This window comes from Plectropomus leopardus, chromosome 9, assembly GCF_026936395.1.
Source record: "Plectropomus leopardus strain MGB_pleo_1.0 chromosome 9, ASM2693639v1, whole genome shotgun sequence".
Lineage (NCBI taxonomy): Eukaryota > Metazoa > Chordata > Actinopteri > Perciformes > Serranidae > Plectropomus > Plectropomus leopardus.
The window spans coordinates 32,256,954-32,271,723 of NC_142184.1; the positions used below are offsets into that span (position 1 = coordinate 32,256,954).

The 14,770-nt window shown below is 40.9% G+C and overlaps 1 long non-coding RNA gene across 1 annotated transcript; it reads right to left on the reverse strand.

The window, feature by feature from the left end:
• Window positions 1-2,390: 2,390 nt before the first annotated feature.
• On the reverse strand, window positions 2,391-6,120 carry LOC148188776 (uncharacterized). The gene is made up of 2 exons (XR_015777349.1): window positions 3,350-6,120; window positions 2,391-3,251 (listed from the first exon to the last, which is right to left on the reverse strand). It is a non-coding gene; the product is annotated as an uncharacterized LOC148188776 (long non-coding RNA).
• Window positions 6,121-14,770: the final 8,650 nt, after the last annotated feature.

Consider the following 14,770-nt stretch of genomic DNA (forward strand, 5'->3'; position numbering starts at 1 on the left):
CACGAGTATCAAGTGCGCGCACAGTAAATACAAGCTTTCCTGGAACGACTTTCAAAATAAAACTCTTGTTTGCCGAAGCTAATTTCTTCCAATAAAAACAAACACAATGTTCAAAAAAATAAGAACATTGTCTCTGAGGGTCCAAGTAAGGGTTTTTAATATTTACATATGGTTATTGACATATGCCCAATCTTGTAAGAAAACAGAGTAAAAATAGTTACAGTAGGGGAGACCGGAGATGGTTGTAACACATTTTATTTCAACATGTGTAATTAAATTTCTGTGTTACAGCTCTAAAATTTTGAAACAAAGTACCCTTATTTGTCTGCCACAAATACCAATGTTTCCAACTGGTTGGAATGTTGTACCATATTTAATGAGACCATTTTTACTGGTTTATTTAGTATTGGCTGGTTTAAGTGATAAAACTAATAATTTATATTAGGTGCGTAATGTTAAAAAATGATTTTTCATATACATAAATCATACATTCAAAATCTTAAGGGTGCTGAGTGGAGTTTCTGTTTACATTCAGTGTTATTTAAAAAAAAATATTGTGTGTCCTAATGGTCTGGGAATGCATTCCTTCTTTCTTTTTTTTTGGCTTTTTTTTTTAATTTTTTTTTTTTTTAAACTTTTTTGTGTTATTTACATTTCTCTTAACAGCCTTTTTGATGTGTATCTGCATTTCTTGACCCTTACTGCCAGCTGTACATCAGTGAAATGCTTTGAAAGCACTGGTAGGAATGTGTGTCAAGTCAACTATGTAAGTATTCATGTGCATCCTTGGACACATGCATGGAGACAAACAAAAAGGGAAGCTACTAGCACCCCTAGTGGTAAAAAACTACAAAGGGCACCTTTAATCTGCAAAGTGACTTTAGCTGTCAGATAAATATTGTAAAGAATTTACATGTATAAAGAAGTATAAAATAAAAAAATACTTAAGTAAAGTATAAGTACTTCAAATTGAGTACTGTATTTGAGCAAATCTAAGCAGGCTTACCCCCACTGCTGTGTTAAATAGATTTAAAAAGGCTTAAGTTCTGGTTATAAATCTTGTCATAAACTTTGCCACAACTTATTGTATATAAACACTTGACACAGAGACTTAGTTGTACCACCTTAGAAGAATGAGGTCTGCTTAAGATAGCTGGTGTGGGGGTCCTTAAAAATGGATCAACAGATAAATCAAAGTAAGCCACTACTGACATTGAAAAAAAACTGCCTTTATTTTGAAGGCAAAGCTGCTGTAACTTCCCTCTACCTCTGTGTGGCGTGACACAGCTCAATATCTTGTATACCTCACTCCTCCCCTCTCTCCCCAGTCCCCCCAGAATAGTAAATAGGGCTATGTTCACCCTACAGGCCTCAACACCCTGGACCTGAGCCACAATTACATCCAAGTCCTTACATTACCTTATTAGCTAATATATAAAAAGGAACCCAATAAAAACTCACTTTTGATTTTTAGAAATCTTTGAAATAAGTAATGTAGACCATACGAGGAATGAGAGCATACATTGAAACATCTGTAAAAATACGTATAATATATCTTAGCTGAAATGCCCATGTAACCTCTTGATATCTTTTTGAGTTAGTCATCAGACAGTGCATGTAATATTTACCTTTGCACTTCACTTATTTTCGCAATATTTGTCTGGCGAAGACAACCAAGAATTCCAGCTATCCGGAAGTTTAAGGACCTCTGGTTCACTGACAGAGACCACAGATACTTGCAGTATTCAAACCACTGGGAGTGCATCTTCAAAATTATACAGCACATAGCGCTAGAGTGGAAAATGGTCAACAACTCTGCATGTAGACTATTTCCTGAGGTCAACCACTCAGCCTTTTAAAAATAAAGTTACAGATTTCCATGTTGAGAGTGACTGTGAGTGGACTGCATGGTTTCACATGGGACTGTATGATTCAGCATGGAGACTATTGATACTGTGTGTGTGTGTGTGTGTGTGTGTGTGTGTGTGTGTGTGTGTGTGTGTGTGTGTGTGTGTGTGTGTGTGTGTGTGTGTGTGTGTGTGTGTGTGTGTGTGTGCGGCATGCGTGCGTGTGTTTCACAGACAGAAAAAGAAAGGAACAAAGGGGGTAGGAGGGAATAAATGGACATGAGAGGATGCAAGAATTCAAAGGTCTGGATTCCTCTGTGACGCATCGTGTTCAAATACATCTATTGTTTCAGTGAGATATTGACAATAAACACACCCTTCTCAATACACACACCTAGTAACTAAACACTAAAAGTGTAGTGCAGTCAGTGATTGAAAACTCATGATGATAACTCTGTCTGATCTACATTTCATTGCAATCATCTGTAAGGAAAACAGTGCAAAAAGAGCACCATGTATTAGACAAATACAAGCACAATACAATTATATGGTATTGTCATGCTTGTGGCACATGGGTCACCCTTTATTCTTTATGTATGCATCAACAATAACATCTTTGGTAGCCATGACATTTTAAAGGAGCAGTGTGCAGGATTTAGTTGCATCTGGCAGTAAGAATTGTAACCGACAGAAACTTTTTTCGTGTGCCATGCATGAACTCTGGGGTTGGATTTCATCCATCCATTTTCACTCCCAACTTATCAAATAGCCACTTTGTTAGTGATGTCGGACACTAATGCAAGAGGCACCTTTTGTGGGGGTATGAAAAGCACTGGGTCAATTGGTTTTAGAGACAGTAGGTGACAACCCAGCACGTCAAATACTGCTGCATTTCCAGTCGGTCAGTGTCAGACACTGACTTACCAAGGCTCCTTTTGGGTGGTGTGATCCACAACGGGCAGCAGCAACTACCATAATATGAAGAGCTAGAAAGTCACTGGAATGTAGGAGGCAGGTGTGGTGAATAGGTCCAACAAACCCGGTACCGATAAGTGGAATAGGCAGGACCCAAAAGCGAACTCTTAGGTGGGGATGCGAACAATAAACAGAGTTTTAATAATTAGGTAGTGGAATGTGCAAGGGGTGAGGAATATGGGGAATGGGAGCCAGGGAATGTGAGAGCAAGTAGCTGGTGTGGCTGAATGAGCTGATAGAGGCGATGAGGCGAGGAGGAGCGTGAGCGTGGAGCAAGGAGAGTCCGAGGGGAGGTAAGTGGTGAGGGGAAACATAAGGCTGGTGAAATGAGGTGTGGGGAATTGTCCAAAGTGGGGAGGGCAGCGAGTGGCTGTGTCCAACAGCGAGGGGCTGGGCGGCGAGGCACTGGAGCTCGAGGTAAGGTTGACACTGGAGGAGACAAAGAAGCACGAGTGAGTACAAAAATCCAGAATTCACAAAAACACGAAACGCTAGAAATAACTCTTGAGAAGAGACTGCCGATCTACCACAGGTGGGGTGGGAAGACAATATGGCGCCAGAGCATTGTGAAGCCGGAGTATATGTGCTGCAGGGAGGTGACTGGAGATGAGGCGCAGGTGAGGAAGTGTGCAAGGAGCTCCAGCACCCGAAAGCCAGGCCCAGCCCTGCAACAAAAGAGGACACCCAGAGACACCAGCAGAAATACACAAAAACCAGTCCCAAAAAACACCACAAAACACAACGCACCACAAACAAAGTGTTTTACATTCATCGTAACTGTGTTTTGACAAAGACTGTATACATTTAACAAGCAGAAACTGTACATTTCCTGTGAAAAGGGAAGTGTATTTTGTTACAATTTATGTAAAAAGCAGAAACTGACACACTACTCCAGAATATCCAAAACAGGTGCAGGAGGTGCACCTTGCATGTCCAATTAAGACATAAAGATCCACTGAAAAACCAGCATTATTTCACATGTTGGGGTAAGACTGTGTTGGATTCTTTCAGTCTTTATTGTTCAGGAGGTTTTTATCAGAGGCTGTATTATCTGCAGAGGTCACTTTCTCTCACAAACAAACTAACAAGCTGATTTAAAGAGGTAAAGACACTGATTAAGCTTCACTTTACAAATCAGTGTTCCTTCGATGCTATTCGGCTTATCACAGACAGGCTGCTAGACCAGCACCTGCTAAAGTGCACTCACATTTTTTCTATAATAACTTAAGATCTAGACTTGCAGGTTTGTCCCAGAAGCCAACTTTTCTACAGACGTCTCGTCCTCTTAAAAACCTATGGAACCGGTTATTTAAACTGGTAAAAATACTTAATAAAGCAGTCTGATGTTAAAAAAAAAAGTTTTTCCAACACTATTTGGTTTGTCGATGAGGGGCAGCTGATTACAGTGGCCAACATGAAAATGCAGAAATTTGGCAGTGTAACATGGTGGACAATTCCTATATTCAGGCTATCATACACGAAAGAAAAGATACTTATTGTATTGATTTTCATTTCTGCCTATAAAAATTCCACACAGTGGACCTTTAAGTTTGTGTCCAGTTTCTGAAGATACTTGTCTAATACTCTGTTGCTAAAATTGAACTCCAAAAGTCTGGGAAGTCAAGTTCCCTGCTTGCATTATGTTCCATTTACACCCTGCTGCTACTGCTCAACAAGACATGCAACATTAATTTCTATGCAGTTTTTATGTTCCTCCCCTCCAGGGCTGTACAAGTTCTCACACGCACATTTGCAGCCCTAGAAGCCCACGGTCAACGACAGTGTGCTATTCGGATATTACTACAGATGGGAGTTCTCTTTCTGCACTTTTTATTTTTTCACAGTCTAGTCAGCAAGCTGTAAATCAGTGAGATACACAGTATACCCCCACCTGGAACAACTCTGCAGTACTGTGGGTGAGAGCAGTAAATAGCTGAACAGGCAAATGCACAGAGCATGCTCTGAGTGTACATTCTTCGCACGTACATAAACACATTTTTGTCTACATTTCAGCATGTCAAGCATTGCATGAGCTGTGCAATGACAGATGACGTGCAGCTGACCGACCTGCGTCGAGCACGCGAGCCGTAGGTCGAGTTGGTGTTTGACATGGTGCTGATACCCATACACACTGCTGGCTGTTTCCAAACAACACAGCTTCGTGTCAGCACACTGTCTCCACTGCCTCAATCATTTTGTCAGATTACGCAAGTTGAGCAGTGATCTGTTTCTGCTCATTCTCACATACCATCATAGTCCTGGTGGGATGACAACTAAAAGTCTTGTAAAGGGGAAAAAGTGAAAAAGCAGAGTAAACCTGACCTTTTAGCTGTGGGCAAGGCAGCAGCAGAGGGACTGGGAGGAACGGGAGGAGAAGCCAAAACAGTGAGATGTCATCTATGGAAGAGTTTACGACATTTTGTTCATCACAACACCGAGGGTGTGATAGCATCGAAATAAAGAAAAACAGCACACCCTTTGGGAGAGGTTTGAAGCCTCTTAAAGCAGCTTGAGTTACTGCCTCTTATACAGCTTCTTGTAACTTTGGCCCATAATAGCAGCCTAGTTGTAATTACCCATTAAAACTTTGGCTGCAGAGGATTTGGCAACATACTGGAATGCCACTGTCGGTGGTAAAGTGGATTCCACAGATCTATATTTGCCAGTATTTTCCTCCACTTTGCCAGTGTATGGTTTTTGAGGTTTGGTTTATAGCAACCAAGGTTTTTGTGTGGATTCGAGGAAGAAAAGCAAAAGTGCCTCAGTAAAAGAAACTGCATCACAAGGATATAAAACATGAAGGAAAGGGAGGCAAGATCAAAAGTCTCAAACATACTGCCAGAAAGAAAGAAAGGCCAGAAGCGTCTCGTTAAAGGATCCAAACCAGCCCTCGGATGACTTTGCACACCTATCTGATCCACTTTTGAAGGCTAAGAGGTGTCAGGTTTCAGGAGCAAATTAAACGGTGAGTTGCCCACTTTATTTAACATGCTGCTTCAGAGGTTTTTCCATACTTACCAGAATACAGCTTTCAGTTTCTCAAAACAAAACAAAAAAAAGCCAGATGAGTACTTAGCATATTTAATTTTGTGCAAAATATGTCCAGCAGAATCTGTATCAGACTTGTATCTTAAAGGAACAGATTTGGGAGGATTTCGTGGCATCTAGTGGTGAGAATTGCAGATTGCAACCAGATAAAACTTCTCCTGGTTAGAATTCCCTCTGTACTCAGGAAGTTTTTACCCGGAGCCAAATTATCCAAAAATGTCTCTACCTCTCCAAAACAAGTGGACCAGGTAAATAAATAAAAAACAAAAACAAAAACAAAACCACTGAATAAGGCAGTGTCCTGTTACAAATGAGTGTTTTTCGGACAATGTTTGGCATGAGGGAGACGGGCCACAAGCCCAGCACCTGCTTATCTGTACTCACCTTTTTTTCACTGAAAAACTTTAAAAAATTAAGATCCACACACTCAGGAGGTTTTTACGAAAAGCCAAATTTTCTGCAGAAGTCTCGTCATCTCCAGAACAAAATGATCCATTGATTACTGGTAAAAACACTGAATAAAGCAGTTTTACTTTTTAAAAAAATCAGCATTTTTTCTATACTCTTGTTGTGGAGGGGCTGCTAAGTAGGATGGATGAAGCAAAAAATCATCACATCTACAGCAAATTAAATTAAATTTCATTTAATTTAACTCAGTCCAATTTAACTCGATTCAATTCAGTTCAGTTTTATTAACACATAAAGCACAAACAATAGCCAGTGTTTGGTTTGTCCTTCTGAACTACTGTAGAAACATAGTGGTCCAAATAGGGACTCCGTGAACATGGACACACTCCCTATGTTGATATAAACAGATCATTCTACCGTGACAGTAACACAAAATTCTGAATTTCTGATGATTATACGCCAAAGAAAGCAAACATATCCCTCTAAATGATACACTGGACCTTTGAAACAATATTGGAGGAACCCCTGCTGCTAAGGCACTGCCAAAACGAAAGATTTTTAAATGATTTGCAGAGCAGGGGATAACTTCACCTGCTTCCTCAATAGTTTCCACTTTGGTGCAGTGTGATGATGTCAGAAATACTACACAGGAGTCAAGATGTATGGAAAAATGTACATGTAATGACAGTGAGTACTGACTTCATGTGGAAAAACAGAGACATTGTTAAAATTGCAGTCATTTCATCTTAAGACATCTCACACTATTCATCATCTGCAGTCTAAATGAATGAATGTTTTCAGAATGTACACTACACTAAAAAAGGAGGGAAAATTGAAGGTTTGGTATTTATTGGTTATTATGTAATTGTTTGACATGCCTGGGCTAAAGGAGGAGAGGGAGATTAGGGAAAGGATGATGCAGGTATGAGAGTGATGGAAAAAAGAGGTGAATCGAAGTGTTGCCAGATAAGAGTAAAACTCAGACAAAATATTTAGCAGAATTTATATTTGGAGCTTTCAGGCAAGCAGCTCAAACACACAGCCAAGATTGTTCCTTGACACGATACATAAATAAAAGCCAGTCAGTCATTTTCTGTAAGTGCGTGTCCTCGTAAGGGTCGCAGGGGGGCTGGAGCCAATCCAAGCTGTCATCGGGCGGAAGGCGGGGTACACCCTGGACAGGTCGCCATATTATCGCAGGGCCTAAATAAAAGCCATTAAACTAAAAATACAGACCGACAAAGTGGACGGACTTCCCATCACTGGGATGTGCGGAAGACCAGAAGTGCGCCAAGTGCCCACTGCCTTCCTGAACAATGCTGACACCCCCGGTCCTGCGTCAGTGGTACTTTCCTGCAGCATCAGCATCCTGTATATCCACAGTGGGTCCTGTATTTTAAGCTGTTTACTCTATAAAGGCATTTCCTTTTTGACTTTTAGAACATTTTGTTTTGCTCTAGCAACCTGAAACAAAAAGTAATCTGAATAAAAATGTTGATATCTCCCTGTGTTCCAAGAACACAAGACCTAACATCCACAGAAATGCTCAATCTTTGCTTCCCCTAAACAAATATGACAAGTTATATTAAACACAAGCAACCGTTGGGTTCGTCGGGAGAAATCAGAGTGTATATTTAAGTTTGGACAGAAGCACCCGTGTCTGCTCACTGTCTTGCAGTAAAAGTGGGTATACACAGCTCGATCCATCTTGCTAGTTAGAACATCTGTTTTGAAATAATCGACAGTCAGTGAGGCTCTGCACTGGTGAGGCCAACACCCACTGCAAGTTTCCACAGTAAAATGTCACAAGCTGCCTGTGGTTGTGCCAAGTTGGGTCGATGGAGGTTCTCTCTATAGCTGGCTCCGTTCCTTTTGAGAGGTCTGCACAGACAATGGACCTATTGTGTTGAGGAGTGGCTGGGGGGGCGATATTTATAGGTAGAGGATAAATGTGCTCATCTTTTTGGCTCAGTATGAAAACAAACTGATCAGGGCAAGTTGGGTTTAAAAAAGTTGAAAAGACAGCCGGCTCAAAGATTTGATGACATGTGCCACCTAAGGTAAAGGCCCCCATCTAATGGAAGAACCGTTTAAGACCTTGATACGTCATCATAAACAGATGCATTTTTTAAAGGTATTTTGGGGGGCATTTTTTGCCTTTAATTGATAGAACAACACAAGTGTGAAAGGGGGAGAGAGAGAGGGGGCGACATGCAGCAAAGACCACCAAGGCCCTATAAACAGATGCATTTATGACAATCATGATATTATCACAATTTGTTTAAAGGTCTAGTGTTTAGGATTTAGTGACATCTAGTGGTGAGCTTACAGATGGTGACTGAAACTTCTCCTGTGTTCCATACATGTAGGAGAACTACAGTGGGCGACAGGAAAATGCAAATTGCCCTATCTAGAGCCAGTGACTGGTTTGTCCATTCTGGGCTACTGTAGAAACACAATGGTGGAATTCATTGAAGAGGACCCGCTCTAAAACGGCTCATTCTAAGGAAAAGAAAAAAAAAAACAATGATTCCTAAATCCCCCTAAATCCTACACACTGGATCTTTACTCTCACGTAATCAGTGGTTAAAACAAGTAACACTGCTTCATTACCAGACCACTAGCAGTGCTCTGTGGGGTAGACCTTTGGGATGAGACACTGGATTTTGGTTATTTGACAACATAACTTAAAACCAACAAAACGAAAACGTCATCTGTTGTCAATATTCTTCGTCAAATTGACATGAACATTAGACATTGTCCTGACATAGACTTTTGGTCACCTGACATCACAAGCTAAATTAGACCAAATATCATTGTCTAACAATGTTGGTGGCCAGTTGGAATAACAAAATGGTTATTATAACTTTTAAATCTTTATTAATGAAGAAAACACTTTTTTTCCGAATTCCCAGCCATTTTGCCTTGGTTTGCACTAAATGTGGAGCATGCCTCTGAAAAAAAACCTTCATTTGGAGGTGCATGTAGCAACACACCCTATTCCTCTATCCCAAATAGAATTGGGACACCCTACCCCTAGATGCGAACGCCCGAAACAAAGGGGTAAGGGCTATGTGTTAGGGGTGAGGGGTGTAGAGTATCATGATTTATGAAGAAGTTGGCTTAAAAAACATTTTATGGGTAATTTTAACAGCACCTTAGGGTCTGACTCCAGCAGCATGTGAGAAACTTTATCCCCAATGAGCCCAAGGTCCTCTGAAAGGGCTTTGGTTGTTTCCAAAATGTCTTAAGAGAGTTTCTGAGAACTATTCTGCTTTGTTGACTATAGTTCAGCAATACAAAAAGGAAATTCCATTCACAGCCTCAGTGTGCCCCCAAGTGCTCTCTTGTTCTGTATAAAATGAGGGACATCCATCCAAAAGCTCAAACTGCTCAAAGAACCTCTAATGCTCGCCATAATCCGCGAAATACTAAAGTCCCACTTATTCAGAAACCACATGAGAAAGGTCAGTGGCGGTGACTCATCGATGTCAGAGATCTCCAAGCGCTGGCTGCACTCATGCAGCTTGTGGGAAGGAGGATGGTAGGCTACAGTTGGCTGGATGTAACAGGCGTTTCTCACACTCACATACAACCACAATTCAGTGCTTTGCTGAAGTGTGTTTGTGTCTGTATTCACATCACAAGGACTCTAATAAATCCTTTCCTTTCTTTCCTGCCACATGCCCTCTGCTTCTACTGTTTTCAATAAAGCAGGCCTATTAGTGTCCTCTTTCTTTTTCACCATCTTCCTTTCTGCTGGTCCTCCAAATTGCTTTGGCCGCAGTGGACAACAGCTGGATTCTCCATTCTCTCCTCCCTTTGTGATTCCTCGGCCTCGTCACCCCGCACACTCCCTCCTCAGCAGTCCCAGCTGCCTCTCACCCTTAGTAACACTCTTGCACGCTATACAAACACATAAGCACACACACAAGCCCTCACATGTACACTGACAGAGGTGCACACACATACATATACGGCATAAATGCACACACACAAAAAAGTAGCTGAAGTCACTTTTGTGGTATGTTTGAAGGTTTAAAGAGGCAGGGATGTGTTGTAATTACAAGTGCATCCGCAGTGGAATCTGTTAGGGCAGGTTGAGTTGGGGGAGGACCTGGCAACCTATCAAGGTTTTAAGTGAGGCAAACCACCATCCCTCTTATATCTGCTCACTCTAAAGGAGTGCACAAATAGGAAAAGAGTGCACACAAAGGCTCATATGTTGTTCAAAAGTCACAATCTATCCACCTGGTCAAATCTTGATACCTGTGCTGCAGACAGGGAGGCTGAAACTGTGCAAACTTTCACTCCAGCGCTTCACCAGGTGTGATGAACAGCCCACCATCGTCTAATGACAGGAAGATGACAACCCTGCTGTCCGACCCATCCTGCCTGTTAACACAATCACCTGTCATCCACATCCGTTGCCTCCACCCCCCCACTTAAGTCTGTGCCTTTCACTTCCAGGCATGTTCTCCACACGCTCAAACGTTTCAACCTTTCTGTTATCTCTTTCTCACTTCCTGCTCTTTTCTTTTCACCGTCCACACACATAACACGCCCTCTTAAGTGCCCCACAGGTCATGCAGTCCACTCTGTCTTGGTTTCACTCAGCTCAACCTCCTGTCGAGTGTCAAGGTGACAGATAGGAGAAGAAACCTGACATTGTCTGTTAGTGATAGGGTATGGGGGAAGACGGGGGGTGCCGTGTTTGAACTTGTCTGGCCTGAGCTCTGCCTGTCTGCTTGTCTGCTTTTCAATGAGTAATCCATTGTAAGACTGAGCACACACGCTAACACACTGGCAGGTTGTGTGACATAGCTCAAAGAGGGAAGAGTAGTTTTAGCCCAAGGGTGATCGATGGGTGATGTCAGATGTGGAAGCTGATGGTTAGGTTATAAAGGTTGTCTTCGTCTTATGGAAATTTTGTGAAAGTGTCTGCAGTTAAAAACAGTATCAATACTGGCTGTGAGTCCGTAGCCTAATGTATACTTAAAATTGTGAAAGCTTCACAAAACTTGTTTTACAGTCTCCCACAGTTTCTTTTTATTAGCCACACTAGCGGTATAGTTCTAGAGATGGAAATGTCAGTCTGTCAGCTGGTCCATCACTCTTGTCCAGGCAGAAACATCCCAGAAGCTACTGGATGGATTGCCATGACATTTGGTACAGTCATTCATGTCAATTTTCTTTTCAGTTACTGCCACTATTCAGTACAGCCTGAATAACTTCCGCCTAGTGGTATTCACTTCTGTAGTGCTGAAGTACTACACACTGGACGCACTTACGTTTGCCTTCCGTCCCAATGATCAACAGAAGACACCATAGCACGTATCCTCCCCTCCACCCTGTCTCACCTGGGAAATAAAGGAAGCTATGTGAAATTGCTTTTCATTGACAACATTTCAGCGTTTAACACCACAGTTCCCTCCAGGCTCGTCACAAAGCTCAAGTAGCTGGGATTAAACACCTCACTGTGCATGTGGATCCTTGACTTCCTGACAGGCAGACCCCAGATGGTAGGTGTGGGCGGACACATCTCTTCTACCCTCATCCTTAACACCGGAGCACCCCAGGGCAGAATTTTGAGCCCCCTACTGTACTCTCAGTACACACATGACTGTGAAGCCACTTCAGAGTCCAACACCATCATCAAGATTGCTAGTGACACAGCTGTGGTGAGCCTGATCACAGACAACAATGAAAAGGCTTACCCTAAACCTGTTGTTGTCAGGACAAAAACTTACTCCTGAACATCAATAATACTAAGGAGATGATAATGGACTTTCGGGAAGGCGCAATGAAAGAATGGTGTGCCCTCTAATATCAAGAGGTCCTTGATGGAGAGGCCAGTTTCAAGTACCTTGGTGTTCACATCATTGAGGGCCTGTCCTGGGTATTGCATATTGATTCATTGGTGAGAGAAGCAAGGCAGAGTCTATTATACCTGAGATGCCTGAGGAAATTCTAAGTATCCCCTCAAATACTGATGAATTTCTACTCTTACACCATCAAAAGCATCCCATGGCCCTTTGCAGCATGGCATCTCCTCTCTACTAATTTCACACATACCTGTCCTATAACAATAAAGGCAAAAAAGCCCAAAATTTTGTTTATATAGTATGTGAATATGGTAAATTATACGTGTTAGTTGTATTTTAACATGGTCATTTTGAGCATGTTAGCATTTTAATGTTAGCATTTTAGCTTAAGGCACACCAGTAGCATGACTGTAGACTTGAAGTCTGGGATGTGAAATCACTAAATGCAGAATTATTCCAAAATTTAGCTATTAATTTATTTTTTTAAATTCTACAATCTCAAAGTGATGTCTTAAAAATGCTATTGTTGACCAACGCTCTAACACCCAAAAGATATGCAGTATATCAGAGAAGGAAAAGCATCCAATCCTCACGTTTGAGAAACTGAGAACAGTGAATGTTCAACATTTTTGCTTAAAAATGGCTGAAATGATTGATTATTAAAATAGTTGCCAATAATCATTTTTAATGGACTAATGGATTAATCAAATAATTGTTGCAGTATATAGAATTATTTTCATAGTGTTAAAGCCCAGTCAATATTTAGTGATGTAATGTATTGTAAAACATTTAAAGTAGTAGAAATGGTCACCATAGCTACAGAAACTAGAGATAATGCACTGGTAAAAGGATAAGTAAATGCACTACTAATGCACTACTACCAAGGATGTTGAGTGCAGGTGTACAAATAGCCTTAATTAAATTCAAGGTACAGCAGGAGTTCACTTCATATTATCTTTTCTATCACTGCTTTCAACACTGTGTATTCAAAGTCAGACTCTGGGCTTTTATTTTTCCTTGATTACAAGTCTAGGCAAGCTCAAGGTCAAGACTGTAAAATGAGAACTCATATCAGTGCTATTGAAAAATGTTCTATCACATTGCCTCTTATCTGTAAACCATAAATAGTTAGTTGTGTCTGTTGCACTTTAGCTTTGTATAATGTAGAAATCATTTTTATACTATGCAAGAAAGACATTCCAAATAAAGATGCACTTCTGTATATCACTAGTAATCAAGCTGCAGCTTTGCTACATATAAAGTCTTGTTTATTAGACACTAGAGGCCATTCAGTGGGCTGTATAAACAGGATGCCTTTCAGAGACAGACAGCTACAGCACACGTAGGTTTGGAGATTCCTCTGTGACAAGGCCAGGATATTATTTTGACAAAGTACCACTGTTGTACTAACAGTTCCTCCACACGGAGACCTGGTGGAAGTTTAATCCGCCCTTGTGCACTTTTCCAGTGTTTGCCTTGCACTCCTGTCACTACACAGAATTCAGACTCGAAAACTTGAAGGGAGATGAGAGCAGTGCCAGGTATATAAAGTAAATTGGAGCTGATGAAGCAAATGGGAAAGAGCAGACAAAACAGTCTGAGAAAGTGAGAGATCAACAAAACAGTGATCAGAGAGTGTATATGAAAAGGTGGTGTGTAATGTATAAGTAAATAACGAGTAATTTAAGGAGTCTTTGAAAAAATACAACTAATTCTCACCCTTGGATAATCACTTCCTACATTAATTCATTTAGCTTTTCTGCACTATTTGACTCTACTACCATTCTCAACTTATTGCACTATAACTTGCTATATTCCACATTTTGCACTGTACTTTACTAGACTCAACAGTTTGCACTACACTTTAATATACTTCACATATATTTAACTATGCTCCACATTTTTCATTATACTTCACTACATTCCACATACTGTACTTTACTATACTCCACATATTGCACTATACTTTATTACATTACACTCCATATATTGCACTATACTTTACTATACTTCACATATTATACTGTACTTTACCATACCCCACATGTTGTTCTATATCATACTCCACATATTGCACTATACTTTGCTATAGCTTACTCCAAATATTACACTTTACTTTTCTGTACTCCACATTTTGAATTGTACCTGACTGTGCTCCACATATTGGACTATGGTTTACCATATTGCACACTCTATACTCTATACTATACTCATACAGTGGTATGACTCATAGGGCACATCTCCACTCCACATAAACATTCTTTTCAAATGCATCGTCCTTGGTCTATTGTGACTGTCTCTTGCTTTTCTGTCTTTGTGCTTGTGACCCTGCCGCTATTAAAACCCACGTAAACCACACACAATTGGACAATGACGTGTTCTGTTGCTTTCTTGGCCATTGGCAACATCTTATCAAATTATTCCAGTGTGCATCCGTGACCATGCCCTTGAGTGAAACTGGTTGGCAGGCAACCATCCTCTTTCTGATGTACTGCCATCAAGCATCTAGGATAAAGCATTTTGCTGATGGCACACAGACAGAGAGACAGTCATACATGGACCTTGGAACAACTCTGAACAAACTGAAATATGTGTGAATGGAAGGTGGACAAATTACAAAAGGCTTATTATTGCTTTACTGTTCAGTTTGACAGGGGATTCTGCCAT